This window comes from Halichoerus grypus, chromosome 1 (genome assembly GCF_964656455.1).
Source record: "Halichoerus grypus chromosome 1, mHalGry1.hap1.1, whole genome shotgun sequence".
Classification (NCBI taxonomy): domain Eukaryota; kingdom Metazoa; phylum Chordata; class Mammalia; order Carnivora; family Phocidae; genus Halichoerus; species Halichoerus grypus.
Window position 1 is genome coordinate 82056515 of NC_135712.1, and position 13043 is coordinate 82069557.

Sequence of the window (13043 nt, forward strand, 5' to 3'; positions counted from 1 at the left end):
AAATAAGTGGACCATTAATTAAGAGTTAGGAATAGTTTTGTTATACTGAGATTTTTCTTATAACAGCATTTCCAAAAGGCCAGTTCTAAAGTCCTTGATAAGTCATATGATCTGAAACAACATACATTTTATGAATCAGTCTTGGTTGGTCTGACAGGATAAAGCCCAATATCAACACCTATTTGACCCTGCAGGTATAGGGCTAAGGAATACTGGGAAGAGAGAGCAATATCTCTGAGAGATATGTTTATATCATATCAGATAAATAAACAAACTGTCTTAGGAGGAAAGGGGTTGATAGAATAATGGGATATCTGCTGAGTAGATACAGATAAGAATGGGTCTGCAAAAGAGGTACATAGGTGGGGAAAGCAGTGTGTCTGTTCTCAATGTTTTTTTGATTTTTTAAATTTATTTTATACATGTATATTTTACCTTTGGGAATCTTTTTTTGCAATAGATTTCTCTTTGTTTGCATGAAGTGGAAGCCTATTTGCAGTTTCAATTTTTTTTTCTTTGCCAAAAATTATTGAGTTACTTGGATATTCCTATTGGAGTTAGTAACAGTACTGCCCTTTCCCATGAGTTGAAGTAATAATGGTTTTCCTATCAGCCATATTCCAGGAATCTCCTTGGTGTATCAGAAGTCTCCCACAGGATGTCTTCTGTTGGATTGCCAACGTGCCTATGCACCGTGGCTCTGAGATTTGAGGCAGATCACCTCGAATCCTACACATAAACAGATGATGGCCTGAGCCAGCCCTTTTTCTCTAACCTGCTTACCTGTGTCCTCACTGCGTAGCCCTGTTGTTTATGGAGCCATGCTACTGAGTCAGAATATTGGGGCCCTATTACAGTGGACTGATCTTCACCCTTGGCACGTCAGTTCCCCTGTCACTGGTTTTAGAGCTGGAGGGCTTGGACTTGGTGGCAGCGCCTCACCAGCATTGGACCTCAATCAAGTCACTTGATGCTCTGAGTCCCAATTTCCTCTTCTGTGAAATAAGAATAACAATCAGTACCTACTCTTGCTCAGAGAATTGGTGTCCGTTCCTTAACTCTACCATTCATCCATTCGATAAACATTTATTGAGAATTTACCTACTTATAAGGCAGGTGGACCAGGATAAATAAAACAGGACATATGCCCTGGAGGAGCTCTTTGTCAGGTGTTGAATGGATCCAGGAAGGTAATACACACATTAAGAAAACAACTCTACTTCACACCTACTAGGCGGGCTATCATTTTAAAAAATGGAAAAATGATCAAGTGTTGACAAGGATGTGGAGAAATTAGAACCTGGTGTATTGCTGGTGGGAATGTTAAGTGGTATAGTCACTCTGGAAAACAGTGTGGTCGTTTTTCAAAAAGTTGAAAATGGAATTATTATATGACCCAGCATTTCTACTTCTGGGTATATACCTCAAAGAATTGAAAGCAGAGACTCAAACAGAGATTTGCACACCAATGTTCATGGCAGCATTATTCACAAGAGCCAAAGGTGAAAGCAACCCAAGCATGCATCTACAGATGACAGGAAATGCAAAATGTAGTATGTGCAAACAACTGAAGATATTCAGCCTTAAACAGGAATGAAACTCTGTCACACGCTACAACACAGATGAACTTTGAAACACTGTGCTAAGTGAGAAAAGCCAGACATAAAAGGACAGATGTCGTATGATCCCATGTAAACGAGGCACTTAGAATAGGCCAACTCTTAGAGACAGAAAGTGGAATAGAGGTGACCATGGACTGGGGGGAGTGGGAGAGGAATGGAGAGCTGGTGTTTAATATCCAGAGTTTCAGTTTGAGATGACTGAAAAGGTCTGGTGATGGCTGCACAACATTGTGAATTTACTTAATGCTACTGAATCGTACACTTAAATGGTAGATTTGATGTTATATATATTTTACGATTAAAAAAAACCTTTATAATCTCTAAAATGCTATACAAATGCAGGATGGTTAACTTGAGTTAGCATTCATGAGATTGGGTTTATATCAATCCCTCTTTTAAAAAGTGCGGTATGATGGGCGCCTGGGTGGCTCAGTCATTAAGAGTCTGCCTTTGGCTCAGGTCATGATCCCAGAGTCCTGGGATCGAGCCCTGCATCCGGCTCCCTGCTCCGGGGCGGGAAGCCTGCTTCTCCCTCTCCCTCTGCCCCCGCTTGTGTTCCCTCTCTTGCTGTGTCTCTCTCTGTCAAATAAATAAAATCTTTAAAAAATAAATAAATAAATAAAAAATAAAAAATAAAAAGTGCGGTATGCGTGAAATTACTTTTTCACTATTTATTACGTGATATTGAAGAACAAGCATCCATCCAGATAAACTTTAATAATTATTTATGCCCCATTCTCTTCCAAAAAGAATTTGAGGTAGTTTACTCTAAAAACATCAGAGTAATGAATGAGGTCAGATCCCATTGACATAGACAAAATATAGAACCTGAGATACAAAAGAAGAAGAGAGAGAACAGATAGCACGTCCGCAACAGAGCAAAAGTCTCACCTGTGGGCCTTCCAAGAGCCAGGGAAGGGTTTCGGTTTCTATTCATCAGACCTTTTCTTAATGCTTAAAATATCATTGGTTCAACATGATCATTGTGCAAGTCTGTAGTGTTCGCGTTGCTACCACTTACAGCTCTGAGAATTGATTGTGTAATTAGAGAACACCTAATCGAAACAGAAGAAGGATGTAGAACCAAGAACATCTTTTCTTAAGTCCGAGCCCTCAGGGCCTATTCTGTGCTTAAGGAAACAGGCTCCTGGAGAGTTGCCTGCCCTGCTGGCCAAATACATCTCCTGCCCCTTCCCCTGGGCTCCTGCATCGAGTCCACACTGTAGCCTGTAGGATGAGCATCTCCTCCATCTGGGGTCCCCCCTGCCTCCCTGGCTCCCCATCCAGCCCCCGCCCCAGCAGCGTGGTTCCTGCCAGGCCCATGTGTGGCCAGAACTCCCAGACCCTGCTCATGTTTCCTTCTTCTTGGAACACCCCGCTGTCTTGCTGGCCAAGCCCTCACCCCTTCCAGAGGACAGTTCAGATCTCACCTTCTCCGGAACATCTCCAGTGCATGCTGATTTCCCTCTCCTTGCTGTCCCGGTGCACTCTTCAGTTACACATTAGCGATTTAGTTCATTGAGGATGTGAAGGAATAGAAAGTCTTGTGAGAAATGAAGAGCAAGTTGTGATTACGCCAAAGACCACATCATACATTTTATTAGAAATGGTAATATATTTAGGAAATGATCATTGAGAGCCAGCACGGATACTCAGTCTTATCGAATTTGGTCTTTTGACACATAAAGAAATGAGCACCCTGGGAAAGAAAGTGACTTGCTCAAGGTCACCCTGTATATTGGAGGTAGAAATAGACTTGAAAACCTAATGCCCTGAAGCCCAGTATTTTTACAATATCATACTAGTTTCATTTTAATTTGTGTTTTATTTAGTAATCAGGAAATAGGACTTTGGATGCATTCCAAACACAGGCAGAGAGGGGCAGTGTAACAGTGCGAAGAACATTGGCTTTGCTAAAGGCAGGCATCTTTGGCAAGTCATTTTGAGGCTCTGGACCTCTTATTTTTTCATCTGCAAAATAAGGATGAATTGAATGGTCTTTAAGGTTATATTTGCTTCTGGCATTTTATGAACCTACTGGACTGTTGGCCCAGCCCCACCAAATAATTTATGAGTACTGGTAGAGCATACATGTCCCGCTTCTACTTTCTCCTCTACACTGTTCCCCTCAGCCTGGAACATACTTCTTTCAAATGTTTTCCCTTGCTTCCTTTCTTTTTTAAACTCAGCTTAAACTTCACTCAACTCAAAATTGACAGTGTGTCCTGCTACCCTTGGCTTAATTTCAGCCCCTCCTCTGCACCTAACTTCTTTGACTACCTGGTACCTTATCACACTGTATTGGAGTCATTGATTTTTCTTGTCTCTGCCACTGGACTGTGAACTAAGGCCTAGGATTATGATGCATTTCTTGAGCCCAGGTGGCTAAAATGGTGCCTATAAACAGTAAATATTTGGTAAATGGATCTAATGGTTTTTGCCTGGGAAGTAAGGACAAGACTATGGTACCAATTTCATTCAAAGCTGTTAGAAAGAGTTTTCATGGAAAAGGGCGACTTGGAACTGAGTTTTCAAGAATGATTAGAATTTGAAAGGGAGTGTAGAATAATAACACTGGTCTAAAAAAGTAAAGGCGGGGGGAGGGAGGGAAGGAGGTGGCTAAAAGGAATGGGTCGGATCAGTGTTACTTGTTTGAACAGCAGAACATCTGCATTAGGTTGTCTGGGGTGCTTGTGCAAATTATAGATTCCACCTGTAATTCCCACCTGTTACTCCCTTTCTGGATCTGTCAGCCTGGATTTACCTTTAGGACAAGCTCCCCAGATAGATTCTTTTTTTTTTTTTTTTTTAAGATTTTATTTATTTATTTGACAGAGAGAGACACAGCGAGAGAGGGAACACAGGTAGGAGGAGTGGGAGGGAGAGAAGCAGGCCTCCGCCGAGCAGGGAGCCCGATGCGGGGCTGATCCCAGGACCCCAGGATCATGACCTGAGCCAAAGGCAGACGCTTAACAACTGAGCCCCCAGGCATCCCTCCCCAGGTAGATTCTTATCACATGAACGGAGAGTCTTGAAATTCTGGAAGGGAATGTTGGCAATTGTGGGCAACTGGAAGCTATTTTAAGTTTCTAAAGAGGGAGAATGATGGTATGATGGAAATGGAGCTTTAGGAAGGGCATAGACTAGTGGTCTGCAAAATAGATTGGTGGGAGGGAGCCCTCAGAGGCCAGGGGAGCTGCCAGGAGTGCCCCAAAGTATTCAAGATGAGAGGAGGGGAGAGTTTGCTTTCTCCTGGCCGCGCTGGAGATGGAGAATAAACAGTGACTCCAAGAGGCATGTTGAGAAATGAAATGATGAGGCTTGGCTACAGACAGGTTATATAAGCAGTAATGGTAGGGAAGAGTTTGAAATGACAACTGTGCTTTAGGGTTCCAGGAAATGGCAGTTCCACGGTTACACATGCTTCTTTTGTCTAAGGAGTTCTGTTTCCACCTGAGGTGGTTGCGGTGTCTGGGAGGCACCTAGTTGGTGAGTGTCTCAACTATTGGCAACATGGGCTTGAGTATAACCAAAGGTCTGGGAGGAACATAACGATGTAGGAGGGTCAATAGCACGAGAGGAGAGGAAAGAAGGAAGCTGAAAACCTGAGCTCGGAGTTGTGGGAGCAGCAACATTGGACAGGAAGAGGACGATGAAACAAGGAAGGAATAGGGAAGAAGCAGAGAGGTGGGTGGTGAATGAGGGTTGAATAATAAAGAGAAACCAAAGGGAGACAAAGGCTTAAGAAGGTGAGTATCCATTATGTCAGATGTGCTAGTGTTTAAGAAGGAAAAGAACAGTCCTTTCAACTTGGCAAAAAGGATTTTAGATGGAAACTAACTGTTAAGAAGTGAAAATCTGTAATACTTTCTGATGTGTGTGTTGTGATCTATCATACCAGGAGTAAATAAAAACTCTTCATGGCAAATTGTGTTGACAATTAATGAGCAAAAAATAAAAATATACTTCAGACAGGCTGGTTTCCAAAAGGATACTCTTCTATTAGAGAGCTAGGAAATGGGGAGGGGAGACGGAAGGGATTAGGATGCATAGACAAAGAAGAAACATCAAAATCTTAACATGTATGTATGTTAATGATCTTGCTTACAAAATAGGGTTGCATCAGGTTTTATTTTTTATTTTTTTAAAAGATTTTATTAATTTATGTGAGAGAGAGCAGAGCACACGTGCGTGCGCGCGCGCGCGCGCGCGAGAGAGAGAGAGAGAGAGAGAGAGAGAGAGTGAGAGAGAGAGAGAGAGCATGCAAAAGTGGGGGGTGAGGGGAGGGGAGGGACAGAGGGAGAAGCAGGCTTTCCACTGAGCAGGGAGCCTGATGCGGGGCTTGATCCTAAGACCCTGGGATCATGACCTGAGCTGAAGGCACAGGTTTAACCAGCTAAGCCACCCAGGCATCCTGCATTCAGTTTTTTTTTTTTTAATTTAATTTTATTATGTTAGTCACCATACATTACATCATTAGTTTTTGATGTAGCGTTCCATGATTCATTGTTTGCGTATAACACCCAGTGCTCCATGCAATACGTGCCCTCCTTAATACCCATCACCCGGCTAACCCATCCCCCCACCCCCCTCCCCTCTGAAACTCTCAGTTTGTTTCTCAGAGTCCATAGTCTCTCATGGTTCATCTCCCCCTCCAGTTTCCCCCTCTTCATTTTTCCCTTCCTACTATCTTTTTTTTTTAACAAATAATGTATTATTTGTTTCAGAGGTACAGGTCTGTGATTCATCAGTCTTACACAATTCACAGCGCTCACCATAGCACATACCCTCCCCAATGTCCATCACCCAGCCACCCCATCCCTCCCATCCCCCACCACTCCAGCAACCCTCAGTTTGTTTCCTGAGATTAAGAGTCTCTTATAGTTTGTCTCCCTCTCTGGTTTCATCTTGTTTCATTTTTCCCTCCCTTCCCCTATGTTCCTCTGTCTTGTTTCTCAAATTCCTTGTATCAATGAGATCATATGATACTCGTCTTTCTCTGATTGACTTATTTTGCTTAGCATAATACCCTCTACTTCCATCCACGTCATTGCAAATGGCAAGATTTCATTTTTTTTTGATGGCTGCATAATATTCTATTGTATATATATACCACATGTTCTTTATCCATTCATCTGTTGATGGACATCTTGACTCTTTCCATAGTTTGGCTATTGTGGACATTGCTGCTATAAACATTGGGGTGCACGTACCCCTTCAGATCACTACATTTGTATCTTTGGGGTAAATACCCAGTAGTGCAATTGCTGGGTCGTAGGGTAGCTCTATTTTCAACTTTTTGAGGAACCTCCATACTGTTTTCCAGAGTGGCTGCACCAGCTTGCATTCCCACCAACAGTGTAGGAGGGTTCCCCTTTCTCTGCATCCTCGCCAACATCTGTCTTTTCCTGACTTAATTTTAGCCATTCTGACTGTGTGAGGTGGTATCTCATTGAGGTTTTGATTTGGATTTCCCTGATGCTGAGTGATGTTGAGCACTTTTCCATGTGTCTGTTGACCATTTGGATGTCTTCTTTGGAGAAATATCTGTTCATGTCTTCTGCCCATTTCTTGATTAGATTATTTGTTCTTTGGTGTTGAGTTTGATAAGTTCTTTATAGATTTTGGATACTAGCCCTTTATCTGATGTGTCATTTGCAAACATCTTCTCCCATTCTGTAGGTTGTCTTTTGGTTTTGTTGACTGTTTCGTTTGCTGTGCAAAAGTTTTTATCTTGATGAAGTCCCAGTAGTTCATTTTTGCCCTTGCTTCCCTTGCCTTTGGCAATGTGTCTAGGAAGAAGTTGCTGAGGCTGAGGTCGAAGAGGTTGCTGCCTGTGTTCTCCTCTAGTATTTTGATGGATTCCTGTCTCACATTTCGGTCTTTCATCCATTTTGAGTTTATTTTTGTGTGTGGTGTAAGGAAATGGTCCAGTTTCATTCTTCTGTATGTGGCTGTCCAATTTTCCCAACACCATTTGTTGAAGAGACTGTCTTTTTTCCATTGGACATTCTTTCCATGCATTCAGTTTTTAAAAGAGGTTCCATTCTTGCCCCTTGGTTATGGTGTCATCTGAAAAAACAAAACAAAACATGGGATGTCATAGAGAATACAACCAGATATCCAAAGCTCTGCTTTTATGCTACCATGAAATACGGCTTAAGAGAAGAAACAGTTCCTTAAAACACATTACCCCTCCGTTTCCTCCTTAATGACCTCCGGGTTGGGAGGTGGGGGGGGGGGGAGATCCACTTTCCAGTGTAAAACAAAGTGACAGAATGTACACTAGTGTAGAGTTCATCGCTGCAGGTTGATCTGGCATGGTCCACTCCATTTGGTGCTCTAAGTACAGTACTCTACCTATGGATAGATATCCATCAGGACATAAATTGCTCTAGGTGTTCAAAGGTGTTTACATTACTTGAGTACTTTCCATGTTTTCTGTTCTTCATCTACATTATATATACTTGATGGCTTGAGATGTTAAATCCTTGATAGCCTTTTCTACAAACAAAGTTATGTGCTTTGGAATAATAAAAAAGGCAATCATCAGAAAGAAGCATACATTTTCTCCCATTTAATAATGTTATTTAAAAAAAAACTAAGAAAAGAATGGAAAAAAAAAAAAAAGAATGGCTTAACAGTGGTGTGAAGGAGATTTAAAAAAAGAATCTGAACTGAAACCTAAGTGGATGGTGTACAGGGGACTTCCTATCATTGGAGTTGTACCCATTGCACTTGAACAAGTAAAATGAAGTGGTTGGATGAGATCTCTAGACTGTTTCCAAACTATAAACTGGGACATGACCTGACAAGGGATTTTTTTTTCCTTCTGAGTTGTGAATATTTTCTTGTGTCAGATTCCTAAAAACTCCTAAGAGTCTCTAAGTTCTTACATAACTGTTGGGTAATAATACTGATTTCTACCCACCACCTAGTTATTTTTGTCTTCTGACTTCAGCTAATTGTCAATATGTCCTTAAACAGATTCACCAAGTTGCTTAAGCCCAGCACTTCATAAGGACTTAAAAGGCTGGCTGTACTCTGGTTTTCTATGAATACTTAACTGCGGCTATGGTCCTACTTGATACCACAGCTCATAGAAATAGATTGGTACTGAGGCCCCTATTTCCTTTTGACATAGCAATTGTCATTTTGGGATGATTATAAAAAGCAGAACCTCTTAGTGACTTTGTAGCTAAGTGTGATCTTAAAGTAGCTTTTTGATAGTCTATATACTTCTTGAATTGTATCTTCTGTCAGTGACCATCCTTTACCAGTCTTGTCTAATAATAAGTGTTTATAAAGAGATGCAAAGAAGACATACAAATGGCCAGCAGACACATGAAGAAATGCTCAACATCACTGGGCATCAGGGAAATACAAATCAAAACCACAATGAGATACCACCTCACACCAGTCAGAATGGCTAAAATTAACAACTCTGGAAACAACAGATGTTGGTGAGGATATGGAGAAAGGGGAACCCTCTTACACTGTTGGTGGGAGTGCAACCTGGTGCAGCCACTCTGGAAAACAGTATGGAGTTTCCTCAAAAAAGTTAAAAATAGAGCTACCTTATGACCCAGCAATTGCACTACTAGATATTTATCCAAAAGATACAAACATAGTGATTCGAAGGGGCACATGCACCCAATGCTTATAGCAACAATGTCCACAATAGCCAAACTATGGAAAGAGCCCAGATGTCCATCAACAGACGAATGGATAAAGAAGATGTGAGATATATGTATAATGAAATATTACTCAGCCATCAATAAGAATGAAATCTTGCCATTTACAATGACATGGATAGAAGTAGAGGGTATTATGCTAAGTGAAATAAATCAGTCAGAGAAAGATAATTATCAGATTATTTCACTCATATGTAGAATTTAAGAAACAAAACAGATGAACATAGGGGAAGAGAAGGAAAAATAAAATAAGATGAAAACAGAGAGGAAGGCAAACCATAAGAGTCACTGAACTCTAGGAAACAAACTGAGGGTTGTTAAGCGGAGGTGGGAGGGGGAAGGGATAATTGGGTGATGGGCTTTAAGGAGGGCACTTGATGTAATGAGCATTGGTGTTATATGCAACTGATGAATCACTAAATTCTACTTCTGAAACTAATTTAAAAAAAAGAAAAAAATAGATACAAAAATTGTTATTTTTAAGAAAAGATAATTGTTGAGCTATAAAATATGTAAGTTGTAGGTTTTATTTATATCTCTCATATGGGGTTTATATGCCATAACCTCCAATAACATTCATTTTAAAATGTCATATAAACCATTTTTTAAATTATAAAACTGGTAAGTTTTTTAAATCACAGATTGTAGAAGGTCATAGAGTAAAATGTAAAAATTCTGCTTCCCTGTTTTCTAGCCTTCATTACAACTCTCCAAAAGCAATCACTGTTAACAGGTCTTAAGTTTCTTTGCATGAATTTTTGAAGCATACACAATTTTACGTATATATGTACACATACTCATTTTTACATAGTCATACTATGTAAACTGTTCTTCATCTTGGTTTTTTTTTTAAGATTTATTTATTTATTTTGGAGAGAAAGAGGGGGGAAGAGAGAGAACAAACTGGGGGGAGGGGCAGAGGGAGAGGGAGAAGACTCCCCACGGAGCAGGGAGCCTGATGTGGGGCTCCATCCCAGGACCCCAGGATCATGACCTGAGCTGAAGGCAGACGCTTAACCAACTGAACCACCCATGTGCCCCATCTTGGTGTTTTTTTTTTTTTTAATTCACTTAAAATACCAAGACTGTGTCATACTAGCATGACTCAGCTTCATTCTCTTTTAAAACTGCATGGTATTTCATTATATGTATGTGTGTACCATTATTTATTGATAAGCATATAAGTAATTTCCAATTTATATCTGGTAGTTGTGGAAGTGCAAATAATTACAGATAATGGACATTCTTAGAAATGAAATTACTGATCCAAGGGGTTTCAAATTTTTAAAATTTTGAAGAGATATTTCCAAGTTATCTTGCACATAGTTACACTTCTTTCAGTATTATCTGAGACTGTTTCCACAGTCTTATCAGTCTTCTTTTGAGATTTGAAATTTCTGCCATTCTAGTAGTTGAAAATTGTTACTTCTTTTTATTATGCCTTTATTGGATTAGCATGCATTGGGCATTTTTTTTCATAAGACAAATAGTCGTTTTTATATATGTGTGAATTTCCTGTATTTTGTCCTTTGATTATTTTCCCTTGCCATATCCATTTTATGAAGAGAAAAAGAAACCCTTTACTAGGATAGACTACCATTTATTTATGTATTTTTCTAATTTTTTTAGTTCAGCTTTATAATTTTTATTTAATTATTTTTATTTTAATTCCAGTGTAGTTAACATACAGTGTTATATTAGTTTCAGATGTAGAATATAGTGATTCAGCAATTCTATACATTACTCAGTGCTCATCATGGTAAGTGTACTCTTAATCCCCTTCATCTATTTCATCCATCCTCCCACCCACCTCCCCTCTGGTAACCATCAGTTTGTTCTCTATAGTTAAGAGTCTGTTTTTGGTTTGTCTCTTTTTGTTGTTGTTCATTTATTTTGTTTCTTAAATTCCACCTATGAGTGAAATCACATGGTATTTGTCTTTCTGTGACTGACTTATTTCCCTTACCTTTATACTCTCTAGATCCATCCGTGTTGTTGCAAATGGCAAGATTTCATTTTATGACTGAGCAATATCCCACTGTAGACCTATACCACCTCTTCTTTATCCATTCATCTATTGATGGATACTTGGACTGCTTCCATAATTTGGCGATTGTAAATAATACTGCAATAAACATAGGTTTGCATATATCTTTTTGAATTAGTGTTTTTGTATTCTTTGGGTAAAAACCTAGTAGTGGAATTACTAGAATTCTACTTTTAATTTTTTGAGGAACCTCTATACTGTTTCTCACACTGGCTGCACCAGTTTGCATTCCCGCAAACAGTGCACAAGGGTTCTTTTTTCTTCACATCCTCACCAACACTTGTTGTTTCTTGTCTTTTTGATTTTAGCCATTCTGACAGGTGTGAGGTGATATCTCATTGTAGTTTTGATTTGTAGTTCCCTGACGATGAGTGATGTTGAGCATCTTTTCATGTGTCTGTTGGTCATCTGTATGTCTTCTTTGGAGAAATGTCTGTTCATGTCTTCTGCCCATTTTTAATTGGATTATTTGGGATTTTTTTTGGTGTTGAGTTGTATAAGTTCTTTATGTATTTTGGATACTAACCCTTTATCAGATATGTCATTTACAAATATCTTCTCCCATTCCATAGGTTGTCTTTTAGTTCTGTTGATTGTTTGCTATGCAGAAGCTTTTTATTTTGATGTAGTCCCAATAATTTATCTTTTATTTTATTTCCCTTGCCTCAGGAGACATATTTAGAAAAATGTTGCTATGGCCAATGTCAGAGAAATTACTGGGATAGGTTACCTTTTAATAGATAACCTACCAACAGTTCTCAGGAAACCATAAATGTATGTATTCCACACATGATCACCTGTACAAACACTAACTCACTTAGAGGCCTAAAAGAAAGCCCAAAAGAAAAAGTGTCTGAGAAGAGAAAGAAAACAGTCTATCTGGAGATAGATGTGGGGACTGGCCTCACGCTTTCTATTACTTTTCTATTGCTATAAAAAATATGACCATTAACTTAACAGCTCCGTTTCCTGTGATGGAAGTCCAGGCACAGCATGACTGGCTTTTTACTCAGGTCCCACAGAGCTAAAATAAAGTTGGTCAGCTGTGCTCAGTATTCTCTTCTAAGTTGATCTGGTTGTGGCAGAATTCAGTTCCTTGTAACTGTAGGACTAAAGTCCTGGTTTCCTTGCTGCTTATTAACTGGGGGCCACTCTCAGCATCTAGAGGCAGCCTATGTTCCTTATCACAGAGCCTCTCCCATCTCCAGAGTCAGCCAAGGACAGCTTCCCTTGTGTTAAAACTTTCTCATGCTTCCAATCTTTCTGACTTCCAGACCTAGATCTGAGGAGTTCATGAGACTAGAAAGCCCAACCAGGTAATCTACCTATCTTAGGGTCAACTGATTTGGAACAAAACAGAATGGCAAAGACCTTCCACAGTAGCACCTAATTAGTGTTCAGTTAATTAACTGGGAGGAGGTGTATGTATGCAAGGGGTCAGGAATCTGGGGGGTCATCATAGCATTCTGCCCACCACAACCCCCACCTGCCTTCCTCAAGGAAAGCAGACAGAAGTCATGTCTGTTGGCTGAGGACACCAATCCTACTGAAACATTAGATGCCAGAGAAAGGGGGCAGGACAGGAATCCATCTAACCTCATGCACAACAAAGTCCCACCCATGCGGGTCAAACATCTTGATATGAGCAATGAAACAGCAGAAAGCTGCAGAGAAAATCTC

General features: G+C 40.0%; 1 protein-coding gene across 4 annotated transcripts in view; it reads left to right on the forward strand.

Moving 5' to 3' along the window:
• Nucleotides 1-13043, forward strand: part of MCF2L2 (MCF.2 cell line derived transforming sequence-like 2) — a 238693-nt gene that overhangs the window by 164537 nt on the left and 61113 nt on the right. The window lies entirely within an intron of this gene.